Below are 15300 nucleotides of genomic sequence, written 5' to 3'. Positions count from 1 at the left end.
CTGGCCACAGCAGAGAGCTGGCCTGGAAGAGGGGCAACTGGGACAGAATCCGGCGCCATGACCGGGAGTAGAACCCGGTGTGCCGGCGCCGCAAGGTGGAGGATTAGCCTAGTGAGCCGCGGCGCCGGCCATCTTTGGATTTTAGAAGCTCTGATTTGTCTACATGTAGTTTTTGATAATTATCCCTTGTAGGGTTCTTACTGCACCTTGTTTCTGAGGCTTAATATTTGTCAATACATCACGAGGCTGGGGCTGTGGCATAGCAGGTAAAGCTGCCACCTGCAGTGCTGGCATCCCATATGGGCACCTGTTGGGGTCCCAGCTGCTCCACTTATGATCTCGCTCTCTGAAAGCAGTAGAAGATGGCCCAAATCCTTGGGCCCCTTGCACCCACATGGGAGATCTGGAGGAAGCTCCTGGCTTCTGATCGGCCCAATTCTAGCCGTTGTGGCCATTTTGGGAGTGAACCAGCAGATGGAAGACCTCTCTTTCTCTGCCTCTGCCTCCACCTCTCTGTAACTCTGCCTATCAAATAAATAAATAAATCTTTTTTTTTTTTTTTTTTTTTTTTTTATTTTATTTATTTATTTTTTTTTTGACAGGCAGAGTGGACAGTGAGAGAGAGACAGAGAGAGAAAGGTCTTCCTTTGCCGTTGGTTCACCCTCCAATGGCCGCCGCTGCAGCCGGCGCACCGCGCTGATCCTGGCAGGAGCCAGGAGCCAGGTGCTTTTCCTGGTCTCCCATGGGGTGCAGGGCCCAAGCACCTGGGCCATCCTCCACTGCACTCCCTGGCCATAGCAGAGAGCTGGCCTGGAAGAGGGGCAACCGGGACAGAATCCGGCGCCCCGACCGGGACTAGAACCCGGTGTGCCGGCGCCGCAAGGTGGAGGATTAGCCTATTGAGCCACGGCGCCGGCCCTCAAATAAATAAATAAATCTTTAAAAAATATATTTGTCATCAGTTTTGGAAAACTCTAAGTTATTATACTTCAAATGATGTTTTTCATCTATTCTTGTTTTCTAATTCTGGGATTCCAATAGCCTGTGTTTTGGTATAGCTTTTTTTGTTCCTTCTTTTCTTGTTTGTAGTTTCATGTATTCCATATTTTTGTTCCTCCATGCTTCAATCTATGTTTTTTCTTATGATGTGTCTTCAAAATTACTTTAAATCCTCTTTTTGCTTGTGCCCAAGCTGCTTTTAAATCTACATGTTAAATTTTAACTACTGAATTTTTGTATTCTAGAATTTCCTTTTGATTCTTAGTTTCCAGAAATTTGAAATGTTATCTCTTATTTCCTAGAACATATTATAGTCTAATTCTATTTGATAGCTTCATTAAGCCTTATTTTTGTGGGGGTCTGTTTCTGGTATTTGTTGTTTTTCTTGGTTTCATTGCTTGCCTGTGCCTGATTATTTTTGAACAAGTTCTGTGTTTTGTGTAGAAAAAGGTAGAGATTATTTGCACTTCCAAATGATGTTGTCTTCTGTCATCCAAGGTTTCTGTTTGCTTCTGTGTAGTGACTTGAACCAACAATCCTGATTAAGCCATCTTAATCCAATCAGGGTTAAACACATTTGAATCAGGGCTTTAGAATTTATGAGAGTTGATCTCTCTGTACACCTAGGACGTCGATCTTTGGTGTTCTGGGACTTCCTAACATTGTGGTAGGATTTGATTTCCAGTCCTTGTCTTATAAGTCAGTCTGAAGCTCTGCTCTGAATCTTAGTCTCTTGGCTTCTGTGCCTTAATTGACAGATGCCTTTTGGGGAAAAGTGACTTTCATTGCAAGGCCCAGCTGTTTGGTTTTCTTCTTTTCACATATCTTGACTCCAGACAAGATATGACATTCCTTTTTGTCTTTATTAGTCTTCAAGCAAACCTTTACGTTTATTTTGTACATTTTATTTCTTCTAGCAGAGTAGTCTGAATTATCCAGTCTACTATTCCCAGCAGTGGAACTCTTTTCTAATAGTTGTTTTTTTAAACTAATTTTTAATATAGCTGGAATTTACATTTTCATATTATATGAGGAAGGGATCTGTTTTTATTTTTTTCCTGTGTTGAAATATGATTATTATACCACAATTATATATGTGTTTCCAGCTGATTTATAAATGTACTACTAAGGTTTCATATATGCTTGGCTCTGTACTTGGCTTCTCTGATCTAGCTATTTCATAAGTTTGTACAGCAGAAAAATGTTCGTAATTACATGACATGTTTGATATCTTGGGTGGAAGCCCTTTTGTCTGTTTTTCTTGACTTTCTAAGTGAACTTCAGAATAAGTTGTCAGATCCCACAAAATGTCTTGCTGGATTTTTGATTAGAATTACAGTTAAGTAACTTGGGGGTTGATTGACATTTTTCCATCTGTACTCATAGAATGTATTCAATTTTACTGTTATGTCTTTCGGTGTTGTTTTTAATCTTGAAAATCTTGCACATTTCAAATTTGATTAGTTTCTAGGAGCCTTGCCAAGATTACTGATATAAATGATAATTTTTTTGGAAGTTATATTTTCTGATTGGTTACTAATAACATATAAGGATGCTATTTTTATATAGTTTCACTCATATTTGCAAACCAGGCAACTTTACTGTTGGTTCCCCTGCAATCCTATTGCTTGATTTTACCAATTAATTATTTGCTTACTTACTTTCTCTCCAAATGCCCTTCTTATAATCCAATTAATATGATAAAGTCCTATTTGGCTTTCTGTATTGGTTCTTGCCTAATGTCCCAGTTCTTCTTCTTAATCAATTTAGTCATTTTAGGAGTTTTAATGTTGTCCCTGAAACACGCTCAGAGTTCTGGTGTTTTCTTTGGTGAGGATTTCTCACTGGCTTACTCATTTACCTTCATCTCCTTTTACTCTTTGTCTTAAGGATTTACTTAATAGTGCCCTTGAAATGACTTTTTTTTATGACTGTATTTACTAAATGTATGGTCTGTGAGGATAAAACTTTATTAACACCTTTAACTCTTACATAATCTAAAAAATGATATGGAACTGTGATGATTGAAACTCTTATTTTTGTGATTATTTAAAAAATGTTAGTATAGGGCCTGGTGCTGTGGCGTAGTGAGTAAAGCTGCCACCTGCAGTGCCAGCATCCCATTTAGGCGCCCGTTTGTGTCTGGCTGCCCCACTTCTGATCCAGCTCTCTGCTATGGCCTGGGAAAGCAATGGAAGATGACATAAGTCCTTGGGCCCCTGCACCAGCCTAGAAGACTGGCAAGAAGCTCCTGGCTCCTGGCTTCAGATCGGCGTCGCTCTGGCCATTGTGACCATCTCGGGAGGGAACCAGCAGATGGAAGACCTCTCTTTTGCTGCCTCTCCTTCTCTCTCTGTATAACTCTGGCTTTCAAATAAATAAATAAATCTTTAAAAAACATTAGTATAAACAGTAAAATATAGGTTGAGAACGAGGTTGGGTTGATGCTTCTGCAGGACTCAGAGATGATTGTTCTGACACATCATGGTCCTGTTGAGAACTGAGAGCTTAAACTTAGTTCGTTTGATTTTATGTATACTGCACATCACAGCCATTTTAATAGTAAACTTTCTGGGCCAGCATGGTGTGGGTTAAGCTGATGTTTGCGATGCCAGCCTCCTATATGCGTGTTGGTTTGAGATTTGAGTCCCAGCTACTCTGTTTCTGACCCAGCACCCTGCTAATGTGCCTCAGAAGACAGCAGAAGATGGCCCAAGTACTTGGGCTCCTGTACCCATGTGGGAGACCCAGATGGAGTTCCAGGCTCCTGGCTTCAGCCTGGCCCAGCCCCTACCATTGTGGCCATTTGGAGAGTGAACTAGCAGATGGAAGGTCTCTTTCTATTTGTCCCTCTCTCTTTTAACTCTGCCTTTCAAATCAGTCAATCAGTCATTTATTTATTTTATTTTTGGAAAATAATAAACTTTCTCAGAGATATGAATAGGTCAGATTACTTTATTAGAAATTTTTCTTCTGAATCTTGGCTGACTTTATAGTTTACATATATCAAGTCTCATGCACTATAGAGGAAGAACAAAATTAGATGATAGTTTAAGAAGTTGATAATGAATCTTAGATGTTTTAAGAGCAATAAATCATGTAAGTAACATATTTTTGTATTGTTTTGAATTAGGTTTGTCTTTGAAAGAAATCTCGTTAGGGGTAAGGGGCTCCTGATTTTAAATTATCAACTGTTGCTTGTTTTTGATCAGATACTTCTTTGGAAGTTGAAAATTAAAGGCACAGGAAAAACTCCAAAGTTTATGACTTTCAAAAAACATTAAGTTTATTTTTTTAACCTGAAGTATAAACACTGCTGATACCTTGGATCTCTTCTACTTGTAGTTTCATAACTTATCATTGTTCATGCATGTTAGACCCCAGCTTCCCAATAAGAACTGGCTCCTAGAAGTAGAACTGAATTTTTATGTTTTGGTGATTTTTTGTATGCTGTTGCCACATCCTGTCCTCCAATTTTGATTATTCTCCCCAATTCCAGTCTTTGCATAGTGAGTTTACATCCATAAATGCCTAACTTAAGATATCACCTCTTCTTTGAAATTTTCCTTTTCTTCCCATGTAGTTTGTTGCCTATTTATAGTAATTTTGATTAATTTACTGAGTAAATCTTTATTGCTTATTTACTCATATATAAATAAATATAATGAATACTAGCTGCTATTGTAACTTTTACTGTTATTTTTCTTATTTTGACTACTGGGTAGACTGAGCATCTATTCGTATATAATTGGCTATTTCATTTCCTTTTGTGCCTGTCCTTTGCCCTTAGTTGTTTTTGTTGGCTTTTTTGGATCAGTTTGCAGAACTAATCATTACATGAGTATTTCACATATCATTTTTTTTTTTTTTTTTTGACAGGCAGAGTGGACAGTGAGAGAGAGAGAGAGAAAGGTCTTCCTTTTGCCGTTGGTTCACCCTCCAATGACTGCTGCGGCTGTCGCGCTGCAGCCAGCGCACCGCGCTGATCCGAAGGCAGGAGCCAGGTGCTTCTCCTGGTCTCCCATGGGGTGCAGGGCCCAAGCACTTGGGCCATCCTCCACTGCCTTCCCTGGCCACAGCAGAGAGCTGGCCTGGAATAGGGGCAACCGGGACAGAATCCGGCGCCATGACCGGGAGTAGAACCCGGTGTGCCGGCGCCGCAAGGTGGAGGATTAGCCTAGTGAGCTGCGGCGCCGGCCCACATATCATTTTAAAAGTCATAAAATGAATTATCAGACTGTTAGCATAGATATTAGAAAAAAAAACTTCCAAATCTGATCTGTACTGTTTCTTTGGGAGACATCCAGGAAAAGATGAAGACAGAATTAAGTTTGAGGGTTATTGAGGCATATTTCAGTGTTGAGGCATTTTCCAGTGATTCTAACTGAAGCTAAGTAGTAGTAAATGGTGAGGATTGTGTCTTCTTAGGTGGTGATGCTTAACATGGGACAGATCCTGGAGTTGGCACTCAAGCTGGTAAAAAATAGCAATTGTGGTAATTGATGATAGTGGTAATAGAATTAGAATGAAGGGGAAACTCTCCTGTATTCCAGTGGGTAATAACATTTTCTCTGGCTTTCCTCATTGCATTATGAGTTAAAAAAAAAAAATCACTAGTTAGTATTCATGGAATGCTTTTGGATTGTAATCTGTAAAGTAAAATGTGTGACTTACATTCCTGACTTTTGGGATCAGATTCACAAACACAGCTCAAGTTATGGTATCATACAAACCTAGGAACTGGTTTTTCCCAGTATTTTAAATTGTCTCTTAAGTTTGAGAAATCTTTTTCATAGATAACCCAGCTGCAGTATCCTGTTCTTGGAAGTCACATTTAATTTGTCAGCTTTTCAATTGTTAGAGAGTAGCAGAATTACAGTTGTCTTCTGTGGGAATTTTAATATATTCACTTATAGTTTATCTTGATAACTTTAACCATACCTCTCCTTTGGCTTGTGAAAAAGAAAGCTGCTTTGTTGTTGTTGTTAGTATAAGCATTACTTTTTTCAGCAGCAAAATGTTTGAGTTAAAAAGAATCAAATTTTTGTGTATTTATGGGAATAGTTTTTGAGACTTTCTTGTGAAGAAATAAATTATATTAAATACCGTTTAACATTTATATCTTTCAAATATTGTATACTGCAAAGTCGAAATGCACAACCTTGTGAAATTGAAGCTTTATTAAGATAGGTTATAATTTTGATTAGAGGCTTCCAAAATGATCTCCCATAATTATAAAGCTGTGCCTTGACATATGGAAGAAATAGAATCTACGTCTTAGACGTTTATTGTATACTTGGAAACATTCTAAGAAAGTGCCCAAGATTATTCTTTCCCATTTAGGCCCATGTTTTGGTTTGACCACTTGTTTTAATTCTGCCTAGTATGGTCGAAATAGCATGAACCCAGGCTTTCAGCACTGTGGATTTTAGTTTTGGTTCTTCCACAAACTAATTTTATGGTCTGGGGAAAATCATTTAACTGACAAGAACTTTAGTTTCCTCATCTGTTAAATAATAAATAATATTTGTGTGGTGCTTTATATTTTACTTGGCAGTTTTATTTACATTTCAGCTGGAATGGGAAGGTTCAAAACATTTTCATTGATGTGGGTCCAGTGCTCCTCAGTAGTGGTGCAAATAATGCTAATAAATGTATCTGTTTTTGCACTGCTTACTCACTGGATGATGTAATAGATATGTGAAAAGCCAAATTCACTTCTGTAAAGAGAAAGATTCCGGAGCCAAAAAGGAGGCTCACTTATTTTACTTAGTTCAGAGAAATCTTCACTGTCCAGAGAATCAGTTAGCTGATTCTAGAAAGGGTAGGAGTTATTGAGTAATAAGCTTCCAAGGGCAGAATTTTTGTTTTTTGTGCACTATTTTATCTCTAACTTTTAGAACAGTGCCTACCGTGTAGAATAGTCAGCAAATATTTTTTTAAAGGAAGGAATAAGTAAATGAAAGAATCAGAGAACAGAGGGGGAAGGACATTTTAGAAGGTTAAAATAATCTGCTGGAATTATGTCTTCATCTCTAAATACCTAGTGACCCACACTGAGGTCAACCAAAGGAGATTTCTCCTGGCATCTGGTTTAAATGGATTTACTTTTCTCATACTTAATTAGTTGATCTATATTATCACCACATTTTAGGATGATAAATCAGTTAGGATCATGTTGTTATATAATTTTGTTTTATTTTTTTTCTGTTGATAAAAGTAGCAAATGCCATTTTTCTCTTTTTGCTGATGTCTTCTAGCTCCTTTATGTTATCTGTTTCCTGGAATGCATGCGATTCTTCTTTGAGAAGACATCCTTTGGAGCTTCTTGGTTTCTTGTTCTAACATAGACTCATTGCTTTCTAGGTCTGCTGTACAGCTGCATCCTTGGAATTTCTTTTCACTGGAATCCTGGGTTAGTGATAATCATTTTCTTATATATTGGGATTTATATTTACCTCTGTATAATTGGACCAGGAAATTTCATGTCCCTGGTTTTTCACCTTTGCTTTGTATTCTTCCTAAACCATCTTCTACATGATACAAGAATAAGAGGTCAACCATTTGAACCCTTACATGTCTAAAAATGTCTTTATTTTGCTTTTATACTTGGTTAGTAGTTAGCCTATGTAGAATTTTACAGAGCTCTGTGACTTTCCTCCATTATCTCCTAGCATCAGTGTTGCTAATGTTCTCACTAATTATTTATTTACCATTTTTCCTTCCTCTCTGAAAATTTTGGACTTTTCATTCTGACATTTCTGTTATTGTACCAGGAACAAAATATTTCACAAGATTGTTACTAGTCATGCTTAGTATTCAGTAGTAATTCCTTTCAATGTAAATACCTGCATTTCTTCAGCTTTGGAAACTTTGTTTGATAATTTCCCTCTTTATTTTCTTCATTGAGTGGTTGATTCCCATGAATTTTTTAATATATAATTTTGTTTTCCTTTAGATTTTCTGTCTCTCTTTGTCTTCTTGCTTTTTGAGGAGTGCAGGAGTGGAATTTTTCTGACTCTTTGGACAACTTTTAATTTCAGCAGTTATACTTTAATTTATAAGAACTCTCTCTGTTTTTATTGTTCCTTTTCCATGAAACATTGAGGCTGATACAGGGATACCAAGGTTTTTGAAATTGCTCTTATAATAATAGGTTTTTAGAAAGTTTTCTGTTTCCTGAATCATCTCTGCTCCCCCTAGGGTTGCTGTTTCACTTCTTTTATTTTTCTTGGTTTACCCCTTGGTATAGAAGGCTGATTAGCTCCCATTGGAAGCACTGGGACAAGGCTTTTTGACTGACAGGCAGTGTGAGGGAAAATGGGTTGGGAGCTGGCTTTAAGGGGAAGGACCCACAAAGACTGTTTATTCAGTTTCTTTGGAGAGCAGCCCCTCAGCCATTTTTTTTTTTTTTTAGGTCTGAGAGTAAATGCCAGAATCATGAGTGTGCATGTACATTCAAGTAGGGATAGCCAAGGGGCAGAGCCAGGTTTTGCTCCATTTTCTTCTTCCCAGTTTCTATGGAAAAGCTCCCTACCTTTACCATCCATCTTCTCATTTGTCCTCCCCACCCCCATGGTTCTGAGCTTGGAGCCAACTCTGGGGTTGACTTGGTAGATTGCTTTTTTGTTGAAGATTCCTTCTTAGTCTGTCCTTGACTCTCCAAAGAAATACTCCTAATCATGTTATACTCTCCTGTCTGGAATCTTTTATTAGTTTATTTTTTTTTTAAATTTTTTCTGTCACTTTAATGAAGTTTCAGGAGGAAGACAAATAACTAAACAAGTTAACATAAATTCGAGATACTTCTTGAATTTGAATTGGTGACACCCCCCACCCCCAGTGGATTTATACATACTGTATATACTTTCATACTCCTAGGAGTTTAAATCAGTATAATCACTTTTGGAGTAATCTGATAATCTCTTATAGTAGAATGTTTACATAGCCTAGGATCCATTTAATAGTTATCTTCCTCCTCCTGTACCTTTGAGAAATCTTGGCATAATTAAACAGCGAGACTTGTACAAGATTGCTGTCCCAATGGAAAATTAGAAGCAAATGTAAATTTTGATCGGCACTAGTCCCAGGACTAGAGGATCATTAGGTGCTTCTTTCAGTCGCTCTTGGAGGCGTCCTCTGTGAGTAGTGTTCTGGTTTAAATCTTTCAGAGTACTAGGTACCCAGTTGTACAAATGAGAGTAACATTAAAATACCACGTAGGTCTTGTGAAAATAAAATTTAGTTTGATATATTAGAGAAAATTTTAATGTCTTCCTTTACCAGGAGAATAGCTATTCCTGTGATATTGGGTGGGCACGAGGCAGTACAAAAGAAGGAAGGAAAATCTCAGATTGAAGAGATCAGTTCTTAAGTGATGTGTTTGTATTTTCCTGAAGGCTGGTAGTGGGCTTATTAGTTCATAATAGAAATAGTTGGGAAAGTCTAGTTTTCTTTAGTTGCTACCTCTTGAGGAAGGACACATTTAGACCCTTGTGCTTGGTAAATTCTTACTGACTGGTCAATTGGAACCGTGATTCTCAGCTCCAGTGACAGGTATCTGGTGGATATCATAAGAACAGTACTCATCTAGTGCTTGTTTATGTGCCTGGTGCTTTTAGAACACATTATATATGTTATCGCATTTTTATCTTCCCATGAAGATTGAGCAACCTATTACGGTAAGAACTATTATAGGCCGGCGCCGCGGCTCACTAGGCTAATCCTCCGCCTAGCGGCGCCGGCACACCGGGTTCTAGTCCCGGTTGGGGCACCGGATTCTGTCCCGGTTGCCCCTCTTCCAGGCCAGCTCTCTGCTGTGGCCAGGGAGTGCAGTGGAGGATGGCCCAGGTGCTTGGGCCCTGCACCCCATGGGAGACCAGGAAAAGCACCTGGCTCCTGGCTCCTGCCATCGGATCAGCGCGGTGCGCCGGCCGCAGCGCGCCAGCCGCGGCGGCCATTGGAGGGTGAATCAACGGCAAAAGGAAGACCTTTCTCTCTGTCTCTCTCTCTATCAGAGAGAGGTAAAGTAGATTACAGGGAAAGCAAGGGTTGAAATGACAGCTAACTGCTAGAATTGAGCACAGAACCTGGAGCTAGTCTGCCTGGGTTTGAATTGTGACTTCACTACATACTAGTTATGTAAACTTAGGCAAGTTTTTTAACTTCTCTGTTTCTTAATTTTTATCATCTGCTGAGATAAGACATTGAGTTCTGAAGATTGCTTGTATATAAAGTGCCAGAACAGCACCGGCACTAAAACAGCCCTGCATGTATGTGCTGCTGTTATTGTCATCTCAGATAGACGGGGGTGTCTTTGCATCATGAACATCTTCTGTCAGATGTACTTGGGTAGAATATGGAATCAGGGACAGAATCAGTAGATAGGGCTTACTTTTTTTTATACTTTGAGAATTTCTTTTATAGATTCAGAAAGTGGCTACTGAAAATATACCAAGATATTTTATCCTGTGCCCTTAGGATTAATGCTTTGCATGTTAATAGCCTCTATAGTATACATTTGTTTTGCTGTTTTTTAAAAAATAATATTCTGCCTTATATTAATTATGTGCTTCTTCAGACAAATTTTTTTTCTTGCTGAAGTCATGCCAAATTCTTATTATTGATTATTAAGATTTGGAACATTATAATATGATACCATCTCACTATTAGTGGTAGATATCTTTTTTTTTTTTTTTTTTTTTGACAGGCAGAGTGGATAGTGAGAGAGAGAGACAGAGAGAAAGGTCTTCCTTTTTTGCCGTTGGTTCACCCTCCGATGGCTGCCGTGGCCGGTGCGCTGCGGCCGGCGCACCGCGCTGATCCGATGGCAGGAGCCAGGTGCTTCTCCTGGTCTCCCATGGGGTGCAGGGCCCAAGTACTTGGGCCGTCCTCCACTGCACTCCCGGGCCACAGCAGAGAGCTGGCCTGGAAGAGGGGCAACCAGGACAGAATCCGGTGCCCCGACCGGCACTAGAACCCGGTGTGCTGGCGCTGCAAGGTGGAGGATTAGCCTAGTGAGCCACGGCGCCGGTTCGGTAGATATCTTTTTGATATGTGTGGATTTCTGTTCTGCAGTGTGTCTTTGGGGTTTACATTTGTCTCTCAGTTATTGGACTAATTCATGTTTGACTTTCCTAATCACTTTGTTACATGTTCTCCCTTTGTGTAATAGATACTAGTTCATACTGGATTTACAACTCCATATGTATTGAGTGCTTTTCTGTTGTCTTCTGATCTCTTTTTCAGAAATCTTTTCATGTGGGAAAGGATGTTAAAATGTCTATCCACTGACCATTTTAGAGTATCAGTTCTCTTTCTGCAGATCAAGGGATTATAAGCAGCATGTATATGTGTATATTTACATATGGTATAAGTAGTGAAAGCTTTCATTTTGAATCACTAGTTGTGGGACTTTGTGATAGATTATTAATCTTTTCCCCCCCTTTTTGCCAGACATATGTAATCCAGATTTCATGAAAGAGAACCTCTGTCTGCCCTCTTGTATATAATAATGGTCAAAATATTCTTGTTGTTTTTCCTAATGTACGTCTCTTGTGTTGAACAGATTTTTTTTTTTTTTTGCTGGAAAAATTGCCCAGCTTTTTTATTGCTTAGAACCATGGATGTTTTGTATTCTCAGCTCTCCTTTTTTGGGTGGTAAGAGAGTGAGTGAGGCGAGTGGTGGAAGGGTGTTGCTGGGCTGCTCTGCTGTGTTTTTCAGAGTGCTTTTCTTATCCTGAATACCTGAGAAAGCCATCATAAAATGTTAGTGTACTTTTTCCCAAGAGTAGAGGGAGAGTGGGAGAAACTTTTTAAAAAAAAAATTTTTTTTAAAGATTTGTTAATTTATTTTAAAGTCAGAGTTACACAGAGAGAGGAGAGACAGAGAGGTCTTCCATCTGCTGGTTCACTCCCCAGTTGGCCGCAACGGCTGGAGCTGTGCCAATCCGAAGCCAGGAGCGAGGAGCTTCTTCTGGGTCTCCCACGTGGGTGCAGGAGCCCAAGGACTTGGGCCATCTTGTACTGCTTTCCCAGGCTATAGCAGAGAGCCGTATCAGAAATGGAGCAGCTGGGTCTTGAACCAGCACCTATATGGGATGCTGGCACTGCAGGTGGCAGCCTGACCCACTACACCACAGTGCAGGCCCCTTCTTAAGTTTTTTAAATCACTGACTTTTTAGAAAGAAGTTTTGGTCACTGTTGTGTGTTGTCACATCATGTATGTCATAAAGCGAATGGTAACTGAAACATTTGAGCAATTCTATAAAATGAGAAATCTAAGTGCAATATTAATACAAATTGACACAAACATTTATTAGCTGGAGGAGATGATGCTAGGAAGATGAAGGCAAAAAGGAGCATTTAAAAGTTTTCTTACTCTTTGTTTTTGAAATTTATTTTTATTGATTTATTGGTGAGAGGCACACACACACACACACACACACAGTGCAATAGAGAAAAGTCTTTCATCTGCTGATTCACTCCCCAGATGCTTATAATGGCCAGGACTGGGCTGGGCTGAAGTGCGGAACTGGGAACTCAATCCAGGTCTCCCATGTGGGAGCTATCACTTGCTGCTTCTCAGTGTCAGCATTCGCAGGAAGCTGGAAGTTAGAAGCCAGGGCTGGTGAGATGTACATATCTCAATGAGTAGGCTAAATCCCCATTGCCCATGTTCCTTTTAAAAGGAGTGTTTATTCCGCTTCTACCACCCCTAGTTGTATCCTGTTAGTTTGGGTCAGAAAATAGAAGTCAGCTTTAGGGATCTAATGCCATTATATATATATATATATATATATATATATATATATATATATATATATTTATATTTGGAATAACCTCTAGCATTTTTGGAGTTAAGTCAGTGGTTGATGCTTTATATGAATTGTTTTTCTAGGAACTTCCCTTCTCTTTGGTATTCAAGTTCATGCATCAGTTTCAACTCTTTGTTTTATGTTACAGAAAACCCAGCCTAAGCTTGCTTATGCTGAGAAGGAATTTGTTAATGTGATTAAAAATCTTTGTAGAGTTAGTTTTTGCATGCCTTGATTCAGGGTGAAAGGAATTACTTGAATGCATCTCTTTGTTCTGATATCTCTTTATTGATTTCACTGTCACACAGACTGTCGTCTTATAGTTACATGCTGTCAGCAGTACCTTGTGTTATATCTTTCTATTTGAAATCTATCAGAAAAGAGTTATGGTCCGTGTTTCTCAGTGGGTCATGTGTCTTTCTCTCAGTAAATCATTGTGACCATTAGACAGTGATATGGTAATTGGCTTAGATCTAGAGTATGTGTCCAGCTTGGAGCTAGGATGGAGTTGACTACTGGCATTCATGGTCTGAGGAAGGGGAAGTATTCCCCTAAAGGGGAGTCAGAGTATGTTAACAAGAAGAGGGTCAGTGGGTGCAGGACAGGCAATAGAATAAGAGGTGTTTTCATATAATTACAAAATCTAACAACAGAATGAAATGTATCAGGAGTTAACAACAACAATAAAAAAATAAACCAAACCAAACCACTATAAAATAGCTCCCAAAATGAATATTAAACCTTGGAGAACATTAAACCTTGGTGACCCTGAAATTCAGAGCTATTGAATCTCCAATTCTTTCTTCCTTTAGTCACAATAAAGGAAAGGTTGAAATTTCTCAAGAGTCCCATTCCTGGTGTGTCAGCCGTAAATATTTGCTGTAAGAATTCTCCTGGAAATCCAACTTACTTAAAGAGCCCTGGTTCCCCTTAGACCATGGTGCTTGACCTTGGTGTTAATTTCTGCTATCTGTGGTCTCTTCTCATATAAGAATTTTTTCACCCTAAGCAAATAATACTGTTCAATGCTGTTTAGAATGTTAGAAAAATAAGTCCTTTTGTGTAGAAAAGGATACTTCTTGCCCTTTATTTGGTGTCTCCATGGAATGAGATTCAGTTCTGAGTGTACTTCATACTTGCCTCTTAAAATTTGAAGCCACAGCACTACATGCACTGTGGGATTATATGATTAGAATTTTTCAGAGTAATCAAGAGCTGCCATGTTTTAATCTTTGATTAAATACATTGCACACATCACGCTCCATTACATCTTTTCTAAATCTTTTGATTGGATTATAAACACTTTACTTTATGATTTTTCCATGTTACAGAATAGTCCCTGAATAGACTATCCCTTCTACCTTAACTAAGTGAATTAAGCTTATAAAGGTATTTCTTTGGCTTCCCTTATTGGTAAATTGCCCAGTTTTCACCTTTGTTGCTATTCTCTTGGCATTTCTCCCAGTTCTATTTTCTTTTTGTCAGTCAGGTCCACCTTCATACATTTCATTTTTATGTTGTACATTCCTCTTTAGACAGACTGACTGTCACTGCCAAATCTACAGTAAGCCCTCTCTCCCTGTCAGAAGTCTGACCCATAGCACCCTGTAACAGTGCTCTAACCCGTGGTGTACTGTGATGGTGGTTGTGTGGAGTAATTAGTTTTAGTGGAAGGAACCTGGGATGTGAAGTGGAAAGACCGGGCTTTAGTGCCTGAGTTGTTAGTTATTAGCTCTCTGACACTGCGTACCTTGGGCAGCTCCTCTAAACTTCAGATTCTTAACCCTAAAATAGGTCTAATATTTTATTACTTGCCTTACCTACAGTTTTTTTTTTTAAATTTATTTTCATTTTACTTTAAAGGCAGAGAGAGAGAGAGAGAGAGAGAAAGAGAGAATGACAGGGAGAGGTGCTCTTTTTGTTGAGTCACTCTTCAAATGTCCACAATAGCTAGGACTGAGCCAAACCAAAGCTGGGGGCTAGGAACTCAATCCGAGTCTACCAAATGGGTTGCAGGAACCCACATACTTAAATCATCACCTGCTGTCTCCGTGGTGTGCATTTGCAAGAAGCTGGAATCAGAATTATAGGTAGGATTTGAACCCAGGTACTCTGATATGGATGGGGGTATTTCAAGCAGCACTTAGCCACTATGCAACATGCCTGCCCCATTAGTGTTTTCTTGTGAGGAACAAAGGTAATGAGTGTCAGAGCATTCTGTACCTGTAAAAGTCAGTAGTAATGTAAATTATTGTAAACTCTTTAAATATTCTTTATTTGTTAAAATTTTCAAATGGTAGTTTTAAATTGCTAATGCTTTAAGAATTTGGTGATATTTCTTGAAATTTTGGGCATCCTCCCATGTTAGAAAACCATTTCAAAAAAATCACTGAATTGTATCCAATAAAGTATCATTTAATAGGAAATCAAGAAATGCACATAAATCAATTTTCCAGAAAATAGAAATGTATCTCCTTAAATGGT

At 38.8% G+C, this 15300-nt stretch overlaps 1 protein-coding gene across 4 annotated transcripts in view; it reads left to right on the top strand.

The window, feature by feature from the left end:
- STK3 (serine/threonine kinase 3) overlaps positions 1-15300 on the top strand; it is a 321260-nt gene that overhangs the window by 69835 nt on the left and 236125 nt on the right. Inside the window, exon 2 of one of the 4 annotated variants that reach the window (XM_089336370.1) lies at positions 7367-7415. The exons of the other annotated variants lie outside the window; for them this stretch is intronic. The gene's annotated coding sequence lies outside the window, so the exon portion shown is untranslated. The remainder of the gene's footprint in view (positions 1-7366; positions 7416-15300) is intronic. 4 annotated transcript variants of the gene reach the window in all.

Source organism: Oryctolagus cuniculus, chromosome 6 (assembly GCF_051225735.1).
Source record: "Oryctolagus cuniculus isolate XC-2025 breed Fujian yellow rabbit chromosome 6, ASM5122573v1, whole genome shotgun sequence".
Lineage (NCBI taxonomy): Eukaryota > Metazoa > Chordata > Mammalia > Lagomorpha > Leporidae > Oryctolagus > Oryctolagus cuniculus.
Note: the sequence above shows the minus strand (reverse complement) of the source record. Positions and strands in the feature narration are given on the sequence as shown.